This window comes from Megascapheus bottae, chromosome 28, assembly GCF_031878675.1.
Source record: "Megascapheus bottae isolate mThoBot1 chromosome 28, mThoBot2.hap1, whole genome shotgun sequence".
Lineage (NCBI taxonomy): Eukaryota > Metazoa > Chordata > Mammalia > Rodentia > Geomyidae > Megascapheus > Megascapheus bottae.
The window spans coordinates 7,792,651-7,807,166 of NC_143536.1; positions in this window are offsets into that span (position 1 = coordinate 7,792,651).

The following is a 14,516-nucleotide window of genomic DNA, read 5'->3' on the forward strand; positions in this document are numbered from 1 at the left end:
CACTATCTTTTTACATATCCACAGCTCTGTGAGGAAGGGATCAATTATCAGCACTTCAAGATGAGGAACCACAAATGGGTTGCAAGAAGCAGAGTCTCAACTCACTTAGACTAGAGAAAGTAACGGTGAGTGCAAAGGGTGCTTCCTCATGGTTATAGTTTTTACTTTCCTGCTAAGGACAGTGAGCATCTTTTCACACATCTATTCGAACCATCCTGTCTTACTGCTGTACCACCCAATCTTGTGAGAAAGCTAGGTTGTCTGGATTGGTGGGTAGCAGGCAATAGAGAAGTAATACTTTGTGAGCAGATGAGCGATGTGACCAGAAACATACAACCTGGGTGGAAGGGTATAAGGTGGATAGGGAAAACCAGCTGAGAGCCTATTTCAAAGGTTCTAGTGAGGGGCTGTGCAAACATGAGCCAAGAAGGTGTCGGTGACATAAGACACATTTCAGTACTTCTCAATACTCAGGAAGCCATGGTGTCTGAACATGGGGGCTGCTCTGCAAGGATGGTACATCTTACAGAATGATTTGCTTTGCATCCATAAAAACATGCAGATGAATAAATAATGAAGCAGAATAATGTCCATAATATACTAAGGAGAAAACATGGTTATAAAACAGAACAGAACACACATCATAATCTTTTTTTTTAATTTTGCTGGTCATGGGGCTTAAACTCAAGGCCAGGGCACTATCCTTGAGCTCCTTCACTTAAGACTAGTGAGCCACAACTCCACTTCCAATTTTCTGGTGGTTAGAGATAAGAGTCTCATGGACTTTCCTGTCCAGGCTGTTTGGAACTGCAATCTTTAGATCTTAGCCTCTTGAGTGGCTAGGATTACAGGAGTGAGCCACTGTTCGAGTGGAAAGAGAAGAACAGATACACAGAGGAAAAAGGATCTTGAAAACCACATACTTGGAAATGTAAATAATGATCATTTCTTGCTAAACTAACCCCCCCTCAAAGTTACTCTCTTCTTGTTTTCCTCATTATCTTTCTTATTTGAAAATGTCTACTTTATCTGTTCCTCTGCTGATGAATTCTAGGAAGGAGAGCCTCTGTCTACCCTGTTCTCCTCCAGCCATGGGAGATGCCCCACCCATGTTTTTTGATGCAATTTTTCAGTGATAGGGTACAAACTGTCTCTTTGGCTACCTTGTTTTCAGCTGTGCAATGCACTTGTGGCTCCTATACTATTAAGAAACAGCAAGGAATAGAGACCTCAACAGGCATTCTTGTTACACCACCTCCCCCAGCATCGGTGGTTCTTTGGTTGCACCTTTTGCCCCTAGAAGAATCTTGAAGGATGACACCAGGCCAACACAGGACACCATTAGTACAACATCAAAGCGCATTTCTCATCCTGTGAGATCACTCTGCCTGCCTCCAGTTTCCTGGGTCCACTTCCTCCAGCGGTGCCCACTTGGCACAAGAAGGTGTTAATTACACTATCACACCTCCATATCCTTGGGATTCCAGAATAACCCATACATGATAAGGCCCTGCTTGGAGGCCTTCTCCAGGAAGAGAAGGTCATACGCCATTACCCATGCTTGGCTTTATCCTCACTCTTTGCCTCTCTTGTCCCCAATCTTGGAGACGATGAAGAAGATCTTTAAACACCCGAGCTGGCTTACACTAGAGACTCCAATGTGGGTATGGAGAAAGCAAGGAAGGAAGCCAGGCAACTTCCTCAGATTCATCTGTACCTTTGGACTTCAGCATTCAGCTCTAAGATCAACATTTCTAAACCAGAGAGCCCTTGGCTCCGAATCACTCTGGGGTACATAAAGGACCAATAGTTTCAGATGATTTAAAATCTCATAGTAACAACATATAATTTATTATACATAGTAAATATCTTTTTCCTATGCTGCGCTATATAAATATAGTTTATACTATATATTATAGGTTATATAAAATTATACAGATTATTATATTTGTCACATATGCATGCATGTATTCTTTTATGCTGTGAAACTGGACCCTGATATTTTATGCCATTTTCCGGGCTCAAGTAGGGAACAAACACAAATTGTAAAACCCACCCACATGTTTTTCAACTGCTCCTCAGATAAAGGTTGTGTTTGCCACAGGGAATTTGAGGGGGAAAACTTGCGCTTGGTTCTGGGAGAATCATCCTTAGAATCCATCAAATTAATAGAGAATATCAGAGCCATCTTCTGGAAAATGCTTATGACTTTTGTCATAAGGAAAAAATAGCAAAAAAGAGAGACAAAAACAGGAGTTATTCTCCCAACCACAATCACCATTAGGTACAGATATGCATCTCTCTGTGTAACTGAGAGGAAAGGATTTCCTTCTCTCACAAGCAAGGTGGAGGTCAGAGGCATCAGTCCTGACCTAGGGAGAAATATCAAAGGAGCTATTGAGGTAGGCTGGGGAAGACTCTGCAGACAGGGTTCCCACAGCACAGCATACAGCTCTGGAATACATGAAGCCCAGAATTTAAGGTCCAGGATATTTTTTTCTATGATGCATTTTTTCCCTATAGACCTCCAGCCCTTCAGTGAAAGGATCAGGGCTGACACAATGTAAGAGGCCCAGCTGTGGAAGCCCACAGAAATATCCTCAGAGCAGATGTAGGCGATATGGAGCATTCCACAGGGAGCCCCAGAAATAGCCCAGTACATGACTACAATTACACTGGTTCAAACTGACAGCTCCAGGAATACTAACTAGTGCAATCACTCGTGGAGCAGGGCCACAAGAGCTGGAGGACAATCTCAGACACTGGGGTGTAAAGCACTCAACAGAACTTTACTAAGTATCTCTCCTGTATCCATCTTGGTGAGCAAGGTGGATTTAACAGATCCTGAACTAATACCCAAGAGATGTCACCGTCTAGAAAGAGTTTTGGCAAATGGTTTTCTGCAAAGGGCCACATAAATATTTGACACTTTCTAGGTTATACAGCCTTGGTTGGAACCACTTAATACTGCCCTTCTACTGCAAAAGCAATCACAGACAATGTATGAGCAAACAGACATCGTGTGTTCCAATAAAGTTTGTTTTATGGGTGCTGACATTTGGATTTATACATTTTTGCATGCCAATGTTATTCTATTTTTCATAACTTCTTAAAAATGCAAAAACTATTCTTAGCTCAGAGGCTCTACAAAAACATGTGGCAGGCTAGATATGGGAACACAGTTTGGATATTTCTGGCTGAAGCTTAAGCCTAAAATATAAACAACAATAATTTAAAATAATATGTTTCTGAGCACTTGCTGAGTGTCCACCACTATGCTGTTTCTGTAAGATCTACAAAGTATAATTTAGCTTTCCAGTGGATTTTCTTGAGAGGAAAAGAAGGGTGCCATATTGTAGCTAATGTTCCAAGAACTGAGTATAAGGTCACCTTGAGAACATCATCCATTACACCTGTCTCGAAAGAAAGGGTTGATGTGCAGGTGACCTTACCAGAATTGACTGGAACCTTGATCTTGGACTTCCAACCTTCAGAAACTTAAGACATTTCTGTTAAAAGAAAGCAAGAAAGAGAAAGAGAGAGGAAAAGGGAAGAGAAAGTTGGAGGGAAGGAGGGAGGAAGGAGGTACAAAAGAAGGAAGATGCCATACAAGAAGAGATCACCAAGCTCTTTCCTGTCACTTGAAGAGAGAAAACCAGAGCCTTCAAAGATCCTGCCACATCTCCTGGCCCCATTTATCACCACTGCCCCACTTGCCGTCCAACATCATCAACTGGCAACAGGGATCACAGAAAAACAAGTGAGCATCCCCATCCAACATTTGGCTGAGTGACTCAACGTTGAGAGAAGACATAAATTTAACAGGCGTCTGGGCAGCAAGACGGCCCTGTTTATTGATGCCCTGTTTATCTGCCAAAGTAAGAGCTCTTTGGGGACCTCTGAAGATTTTGGCAAGTCCCAAAGGCTGCTGTGTGTTGGGAAAGGACTTGTGGGACTCTGGAGATGGCAACTAAAAGGCTAGCTCTCCAGGTGCCCATCAGGGGAGCGGCCAGAAATGTTCTTCCTCTAAGGAGGGCACGTGGGGTGAGCTACCATCTCTTTCTCTGAGAGACACCCTTCCTGTTTTACAGTTTGCATATGGGGATGTCTCCCCACAGCTCCTTTGTGAAATTCCACCCAAAGGTTTGGTCCCCAGATGATGTTGCTTTAGGTAGCAGAGCCTAGTTGGAGGAATTTGCTCGAAGGGTCCCTTGAGGTAAAGCCTCTTGTCCCCCTCTCTTTGCCTTCTACCATAAGGGCCGCTGCCATGCACGACCTCAGACTCCCCACCACAATGTTCTGCATGGCCACAGGCCTGGGGCCAAAACCTCAGAACTGTGAGCCAAAAACAACCTCTTTATTCTCCCCCCCAACCCCTGTCATGGGGACTGGACTCTGGGCCTGGGCATTGTCCCTGAGCTCTTCAGCTCAAAGGCTGCCACCCTACCCCTTGAGCCGCAAGGCCACTTCCGGTTTTCTAGTGGTTAATTGGAGATACCTGTCTCATGGTCTTTAGTCCCCGGGCTGGCTTTGAACTGCGACCCTCAGATCTCAGCCTCCTGAGTAGCTAGGATTATAGGCGTGAGCCACCACAACCAGCATAAACCCTTTACTCTTTAAAGCTAGTTTTCTGGGGTGTTTAGTCGCAGTGATGGAAAGTGGTCTAACAAATCACGAGAAAGTCAAGCCTCCCACCCCAATCCAGTAACCTCTGCTTTGCAGCAATATGAGCAACTGTTACGAATCCTTTGTGTGCATGCTACACTCATAAAGCTCCTCACTCTACAAGTGAGTGTGCTGTGTTTCCCAGCACTGTGCTAGGAAACACAATAAAAGCTAATTCAACGCAGAGAGATATCATCAATGCTAGGGACACTGAGAATAAAGAAAATGAAAAGTGAACCTGGACACTGGTGGCTTACATCTGTAATCCTAGCTACTTAGGAGGCTGAGATCTAAGGACTGGGGTTCAAAGCCAGCCAGAGAAGGAAATTCCATGAGACTCCAACCATCACCAGAAAAACCAGAAGTGGCACTGTGGCTCCAAGTAGAAGAATGCTAGCAAGCCTTGAGTGAAAAAGCTCAGGGACAGAGCCCAGACTTTGAGTCCAAGCCCCATGACCAACAAAAGGAAAATGAGGAAAAAAATTGAACTAATTTTAAAAAGAAAATATGATAGGGAACTGTAGGTTGGAAAGAACAACCAATTCTAATCAGAACAAATTAAAATATTAATATATGCATCACAACAAAATTATACATAGCTAAACAAAGATCTTAAAGGTAGTAAAAAAAACCCAAAATACATCAATAATAAGGAAATGTCCAACAGACTGCACACATCTAATAGCAACATAGAAAGCCAGTTGCAAATAGAATCATATTTATAAAATATGAAGCAAAAATAATGATCACAGGATTGTGTACTCAGAAAAGCCATCTTTCAAGAATATAGGCTACATAAAAATACTTTCCCAAAAGCAAAAGCCAGTATCATTTATTACTCCCCTCACTTAACTTATAAAAGGTATGTTTCACAAAGAAGAAAAATGAGCCTGTAAACAAAATCTAAAATATGAGAAAAACAGTATCAATGCCATTGGTAAGCAGGTGAATATAAGCAAATTTTATCCACTGCTAATGAGATCTATTTGGAGGATTAGATAGACTTAAAATATCAGAAAGAAAAAAATTGTATCCACTAGCCAGGCAAGAGGGTATGTCTGGATCCCAGCACTTGGGAAGCAGAGAAAGGAGGATCACAAGTTCGAGGCCAGACTGGGCTACATAGTGAGACCCTGTCGGAAGAAAAATTATATTTCCAAGGGAACTATTGAACAACAGGGTGACCAGTTGTTCAAGGCATGGCACGGTTGCCTTTTTTGAGAATTTAGTACATGACATTTCACCAAGCAGGGTCAAAAAATAATAACAAATTCAACATATGCATATGCGCATGCAGGAAGCTCCTGGTGGATGTGGGGTCATTGTCGGTTGTGTTTAAATCATTGTGTGATCTGCTAAGTGCTTCCCTGCCCTTAATTTTTTGAAAATCTGCCTCCTCAAAAGCTCAGGGTTCCCAAATAGCAAGGTAAAAAGGGTCTCAATTAGGTAAGAGAGAAAAATGTTTAGACTTGTGGGAAGGTGGCATGCTTTAGCAGAATGAGAGTAGCACTGTGGGGAAAACAAATCCAGAACAGAGCTGAACTCAGCCTTCTCAAGCGTTTTTGGTTTTTCCTTCATGACAGTCTCTTTGGAACCATATACTGTACCACAGACACCAACGGTCTACTGCATCTGTTCTTAAAAAGGTGGACTTCAAGCTATCTCATCACACACACGCACACACACACACACACACACACACACACACACACACATGAGATGACCTGATCAGTTCAGCCACTCCATACATATTTTAAAACAAGTTCATGTGATAAAAATATGCATTTGGGTAAATTGAAGTTTAAAAAATTACATATAAGCCTGACAGAAGTGACCAAAGTCATTCTAATACTCCAGTGTTGCTCAGGTAGATGATAATAGCAAACTTTAGATTTTTATTGAGCTAAATATAAATTAGAAAAGTGGAAAAATCAGGTCAGGAGTTTGGCCTAGTAGTAGAGTGCTTGCCTAGCATGTAGGAATACCTGTGTTCAATTCTTTGGTACCACATACATAAAAAAGCCAGAAGTGGTGTTGTGGCTTGTAGAGCCCTAGCCTTAAGAAAGCTCAAAGACGGTGCTCAGGCCCTGAATTCAAGCCCTTGGACTGGCAAAAAAATTGGAAAAATGAAGATAATCAAAATAGTAGGTAAAACTTCTAGTTTCTAAATGGAAAAAACACACAAAGAAAAAATAATCTGGGCTGGCCATTTGGCCTAGTGGTAAAGTGCTTGCCTAGCATGCATGAAGACCCAGGTTCGATTCCTCCATACCACATACATAGAAAAAGCTGGAAATGGGGCTGTGGCTCTAGTGGTAGAGAGCTAGCCTTGAGAAAACCCAAGGACAGTGCTCAGGCCCTGAGTTCAAGACCCAGGATTGACAAGAAGGAAGGAAGGAAGGAAGGAAGGAAGGAAGGAAGGAAGGAAGGAAGGAAGGAAAGAAAGAAAGAAACACAGAAAGAAAGAAGAGAAAGAAAGAAAGGAAATCAATAGAGAGAGGAGAAATAGTATGGGAAACATGAACAGAAGATCAAGATAGAAATTAGATGGGTACAAAAACATGAGAAGGGGTATCAATGTAGAAGTAATGCATCTACTATCTGGCGAATATAACTGTAACTCCTCTATACATTGCAATAAAAAAGACAGAAATTAGAATTTACGCAATTATATTAGTAATCAACACATGGAAATAGATTTATCTCACTAAGGAAAAGATGGAGGCTGTTTTTAATCAGCTATCAATGGAGAAGGAGGGGGGAAGGAAGAGGGAGGAGAGGGTAGAAGGAGCAAGGAAGGATCAGGAGGAGAAAGAGGAGGAGGTGGTAGTGAGGGGGCCTATGCACCCACCTGTAATCTCAGAACTCAGGAAGCCAAGGCAGGAGGATCCTCAGGCCACCCTGGGCTGTATAGTAAGATTCTGCTTAAAAAGACAAAAGGAAAGAGAAGCAGACAGATGGGGGGGGGCTACCAGGGGAAAGTTCTATAAACACGGTAGATCTCAACTCCACCTCTAAGTAACTCGAATCTTTGAACAACACAATTTAAAAGCTTAATAGATATCCTATATAGAAGCAGTATCCAACAATTAGATTCTTCTAAATTACACATGAAATATTTATTTAAAAACTGACCACATTCCAGGCAGTAAAGTATATTTCAACAATTTTCAAAGAATCAATATAATAGAGACTATGATCCCTAATCATAATGCTATTGGGTCAATAACAAAAAGGGTGACATTTGAGAGAACGTGTTCCTACATAATTGATGAGCCGAAGGAAAATCATAATGGAAATTTCAAAAAGCTTACAATTGAAAAATAATAAAATGCTATGAATTAAAATTTATTGGATGCAATTAATAAAGTCCTTCAAACAAATGTATATCATTAATTTCTTATGCTAATGTAAGTTATAAAAAAGAAAAAGTAATGAAATGACTAACTTAAGAAGTGATAAAAGTAAGCTCTAGAAAGACAAACGCAATAACAAAATAACATACCTTAGGGGGAAATTAAATTATAAAAGAAATCTTTTGAAACCCACATATTGATTTTTTGAGAAAAACTAATAATATATGCAATTTTCTACTGAGATTAACCTAGTAGCAAAAGAAATTAAGCACAAAAGAAGAACATGTTCAAAAATCTAGATAGGAAAGATTTTAAAAAAATAAATAATGGAGGACTAGGAGTTTAGCCTAGTGGTAGAGTGCTTGCCTAGCATGCATGAAGACCCAGGTTCGATTCCTTGGTACCACATACATAGAAAAAAGCCAGAAATGGTACTATATTTCAAGTTATAGAGCTCTAGCCTTGAGAAAGTCCAAGGTTAGTGCTCAGGCCCTGAGCTCAAGGCCCAAGACTGGCAAAAAAATAATAATGGAGTGGCATTAAAAAAATCTTACAATATGGGCCTGGAGTTTGGCCTAGTGGTAGAGTGCTTGCCTAGCATGCACGAAGACCCAGATTCGATTCCTTGGTACCACATACATAGACAAAAGCCAGAAGTGGCGCTGAGGCTCAAGTGGTAGAGCTCTAGCCTTGAGAAAGTCCAAGGACAGTGCTCAGGCCCTGAGCTCAAGCCAAGGACTGGCAAAAAAAATCTTACAATAAATGTCCAGCAAACTGGACATCTGAACTACAGGGAAAAATGTTTATTTTACCAATACTGACTCAGAAGTAGAGAGCATGAATAGTACTAAAACAAAGAAAAATCAGTCAGTGATTCAAATTATTTCCTTAGAGGAAGAAGAACCCAGAAAGAATAATAGACAACTTACATGAACTTTTTTACTACATAGAAGTAAATGAAGATTAGAATCTTTAAAAGTATTCAAGTAGCCTGCTGAAAGGTAATACAGAAAGAAAAACAAAATAAATAATAGAATTGTAAATCTCAGCTCAAACATAGGCATAACTGCCTTAAATGATGCAAATAATTTCATTACAAAGCAGAAATTGACACCTTAGCCAACTGGATAACAGAGATTCAACCATACGCTGCTTACAAGAAACTCTCTACAAACTCAACTGCATAGGTAGGTTAACATTAAAAAGATGACACATAGATATGTCATGTATACATTAATTTCTTAAAAAGCAGAAATCTCTATAACAATATCAGATCAAACTTCAGAACAAAGAAAATTACTAGAAATATATGATAATTATATATAATCTATTATAATATTATAGATTATAAATATTATATAATGATAAAAATGTTGTTGTGGCTCAAGTAGTAGAGCTTTAGGACTTGAGAAAATCCAAGGACAGTGCTTAGGCCCTGAGTTCAAGCCCTGGGACTGGCAAGAAAGAAAGAAAGAAGGAAAGAAAGAAAGAAAGAAAGAAAGAAAGAAAGAAAGAAAGAAAGAAAGAAAGAAAGAAAGATGTCTGCTCACTAGGCAGACATCAAAATTCATTCTGTATGCTCCAATGAGCAACAGTCTCAGAACACATCATCAAGCCTTTAGAGGATACGAACACTACAGTCAACCTATCAGTAATCACATATAGAACATTCTACCCAACAACAGGAAGATATATCTTTTTTCTTTTTTCTAGTGCCAATAGAATGTTTACCAAGACAGATGGTATCCTGGTTCATACCACAAGCCTCAAATACATTTTTTGGCCAGTCCTGGAGCTTGAACTTAGAGCCTGCACATTGTCCTTGGGCTTTCCTCAAGACTAGCGCTCTACCACTTGAGCCACAGCACCACTTTCAGCTTTTCCTATGTCTGTGGTACAGAGGAATCAAACCTGAGTCTTTGTGCATGCTAGGCAAGCACTCTACCACAAGGCCAAACTCCCAGTCCCCTCAACATACATTTTAAAAACTAAAATAACAAACTAGGTAGGAGGTGGTCATGGGGAGGACCATAGCTGGGGGCTGGCTCTGGAAAACCAGCTCACCGGTCCCTAGGTCACTCACAGGGCCACCGCCAGTCACAGTGCTCTGGGTCTGTGGCCACAGATAGGAGGATCGTGGTTTGAGCCAGCCTTGAGCAAAACAATGTAAGACCTTACCTGAAAAACAGCAACAGAAACAAAGGGGGAGGGAACCTCTGCACTGCACTAGAGCAGCTACCCAGTAAGTTCAAGGTCCTGAGTTCAAACACCAGTACTGAAAAAAAAACCCAACAGAACCATAGTATCTCTCAAGCATATGAAAAACAGGGCCAAAGTGAAAAACCAGTGTGCATCTCCAGATTAAAGGACACTAAAAAGACCTTCAGAACCAGCAAGTGGGACCCATAGTGGTGTGATATCAGCATTGATTTCCTTTCCTTCTCTTTCTTTCTTTCTTTTAGGAAAAGGAACTTTCAAGAAACAGATTTCAGTTTCATACAAACTTTTCTAAAGAACAGATGGGAGGATGTATCCTGAATATTTTTAAAGCTAATATAATCCTGATATCAAAATTGGACAAAAATAACAACAAATAGAATCATTACAGTACAATTTTGCATGTAAACATGGCTACAAAAATCCTAAATATTGGGAGAAAGCTCGTCTATATTTTTTAAAATTTTTGTTGTTGGCTATGGAGCTTGAACTCAGTCCCTGAGCTCTTTTTGCTCAAGGCTAGCATTCTACCACTTTGAACCACAGGGCCACTTCTAGTTTTCCAGTGGTTACTTGGGGCTAAGGGCTTCACAGACTTTCCTGCCTGGCCTGGCTTTGAACTGTGATCCACCCGAATAGCTGGGATGATGGGTGTGAGCTGCTAGTGCTGGTTCTTGATTTCCTTTCTGAAAGGGCTGAATGGTGGCTATGTGGGAAAGGGTTCTTGTTCTAAGAAAATGTCCACCAGAGATTTTAGAGATGAGGAACATGGGCACCTCATAGCTGAGTTGTTTAAAACTTCTAACAACAGTGACACTGAGCCCACATGCGTGTACACACACACACACACACACACACACACACACACACACACACACACAGAAATGCACTGTGCATGGATAGGAAAAGAGGACTGTGCATCAGTACAGTAAAAAAAAAATAGGAATTCAGAAGTTAGGACGTCTGAGATCAACACCTTCAGCCAGTGATCAAAGAGCAGAGTGCAATCATCTTAGCCAGACAGCGGAGCGTCAAGCTAAGTGCTTATTATTGCTACTGTTCTGGTATCTTCAATTTTCCAGCACTAAACATTGAGGCTAATTCTCCAAGAAGGCTTGGTGCTAGTCAGCCTTCAGTCGCCATGGCAAAAAAAAAAAAAATACTCGGGGAAAAAACAACTCCTAAGAAGGAAGGATTTATGTTGGGTCATCAATGCAGGAGCTTCAGGACCTTGTTTCGTGGCCTACAGTGAGCGAGGCAGAATGTCACAGAGAGCGCTTGTAGCAAAGCAAAGCTTATCTCAGAGCAGCCAGGAAAGAGATAGGAGGGTATCAACTCTAGTCTATCCTTCAAAAACACACCCCAGGGGCTGGGAGCATGGCCTAGTAGTAGAGTGCTTGCCTAGCATGCACAAAGTCCTGGGTTCGATTCCTTGGAACCACATGTACAGAAAAAAAAAGCGGGGGTACCACATACACAGAAAACAAAAAGCTGGAACTAGTGCTGTGGTTCAAGTGGTAGAGTGCTAGCCTTGAGAAAGCTCAAGGACAGTACGTAGGCCCTGAGTTCAAACCCCAGAACTAGCAAAAATTAAAAATAATTTAAAAAAAAACATACCCCAGCCAGTGGGCCCCACTCCCAGCCCCCCCCCCCGCCCCGATCACCTTTAAGCAGTGAACTTGTTAAGGGACTGGTCCACTGATGAGGGCAGAGCCCTCATGATACACTCACCTTTGAACAAAAGCCTCTGGACACAGGGGCTCAGCTGGGGACAAAGCCTCGGCATGTGGCTCGTTGAGGACATTTTATATCCAAGCCATCGCAGGCTCCCTAAATCACATTCAGCCACCTTTGAAACAAAAAAAATTAATAATAATTAATTAAATACAGATAGTAAGCAAATGAATTCTTCGAAGTTAATCTCCTCAATAGTTCAACTCCTAAGACTGCTTCTCTGTAGACATGATGATTTCTTATACACACACACACACACACACACACACACACACACAAACACTATATGGTTTTAATATCCATATATCTATTTATTCATTCCTTCACTAAATCAATATTTACTGAGTATTTACTAGATATCTGGCACTGTTCTAGGACACACGTATATTATATTATACTATATTATATGGCTTTAATACCCATATCTATTCATTCCTTTATTAAATCAATACTTGCTGAGTATTTACTACATATCAGGCACTATTCTAAGACAGTACCTTAAGATAATAAGAAGTACTACTTCAATTAAGATTACACACTTATGAGGGAAACATTCTAAATGTATGTGAATTAATGCACCTTTTATCTGGCGAATATAATGTAACCCTTCTATTAATTACAATGAAAAAAATAAATGATGATGATGATGATGATGACCAAAAAATGACCTCAAAAAGTGTTGTTAATATAGCAACTTGGGGCTACATTAGCTCATACACCAATGCTAAGAGGAGGCTCTTCTGAGAAGAAACAACCATAACAGTATTGCTGATGGAGAAGACAGCAAAGGCCCTGAGGTAGAAAAGTATCTTACAAGAACAGAAAATATGTGGGCAAGGCTCTCAGTATTGTAAATTTGGTTAAGTGCCCAGCATAAGATGGCCCATCTTGTAATTCCAGCTGAATTCTTCCACATGGGAATTAGGAACAGGACATCTACTCTTGTAAACACATGGCATCTCCAGTCACCTCTGAGGAAGTTAGATTGTAATCACAACCACTCTCAAGCTTCCACCCTCCCTGCTTAAAGCATCCTCTTCCAAGCCTCGTGATAAACACAATTTTGTCCTTTCTGAGTCCCTGTACCAAGCACTTACCATCATGTACCAGGCACCCTGCTAAGCACTTTACATGCACATCTCCCTGTTCCTCACAATACTATTTTAGTTGGAAATAGTCCCACTTTTACAGACAAGCTGCCCAAACTCTCAGAGAATGAGTAAGATTTGTCCAAGGTCAAGTAATGAACAAGGGATCAGAAATACCCAATGTGTGCCCTGACAGTTTTGACTGTGCTCTACTGGCTCTGTCACCCCTCAAAGGATGTTTATGTATCTTGGTCTAAACCAGTCTTTGAAATCACGGAGAGTCCCAAGAGTCCTCAGGCCCTTCTACAGGCATTGCTACTCTGATCATTTTCTGCTCCCCTCAAACCCACACCCAGGTAGGTTCCATCCTCATCTCCAGGTAGGGCTTTTAATAAACAAAGATGCCAAGATTCGAATCCAAACATTTAAAATATACCCAATGTTGGCCTCTTCTGGAAAGTCCCCCAGGTGATTTTGCTGAGCAGGCAGGCAGAGGAATGGCTCCTGCAACCCGACCTGCAGAACACACAGTGCCTCTGCAGGGAAACTTTCAGACACCAGGTGTCCAGCTCTTTCCATTTTTATCTGAACAGAGATTTCCTCTTTTGCTGTTGTTGCCTGACCCCTGCTTTTTCCAGACTTTGGCTGCCTGGAGAGGTAGAAGAGATCCAAGGCCATGGGCCTTGAAGGTCTTATCACAGATCATTCCCTATCCTATGTGAGATGTGAGGAAAACAAGCAGTTCCGCTAGCAAAACAGAAAGAAAAACATGTATCATTCCACATCATATCCACTTTGTGGGAAGATGGGGAGAAAAAGAAGGAAGTATGTGAGAGGAGTAAAGGAAGATGGGGAAAGAATGAGAAGGATCGAGTGAGTGCCTCTGGCTTTGATGTTACTCAAAAAAGAAATGCATCTCCTTTGGGGAGAATGTGGTACCTTCAGTGGCCAAAAAGATCCAGGGAAGTTTGCATTCTCAGTGCAGAAGAATTCCCTATGAGCCCAGGAAGAGTTTTCTCACTGCACGAGGATAGAAATCCCACTCCCTCATGTATAATGGAAGACATTTAGGATGGCATTATAACCCTTCCTGCTCATAGACAGTTTGCCTCCAAACCCTGGCTAATGCACAACTCTCTGTGGCAATTAATAATGGTGAATTCTGAGTCTGAGCCCATCTTGGCCTTTGTGTGTACATCACGTTTAAGCGCTCTTCAGCCTACGAAGTTTGCTCAGTATGGAGGTGAAGCTTACTGCCTTTTTTTTCACCACTGTGATACATAGCATCTCCAAAACTGGGGAAGAGAAGGGTTATTTGACTAGGCTGAGCATTTTAGAGCAGTGTTAACTAATGTCAGGTACAGGCCATTCGCAGCCAAGAACTCACAGAATGCAAAACCCTGCTTTAGGCCAGTGATACTCAGCAGGTGTGACCCTGCCCACCTGAGGCCTGGTG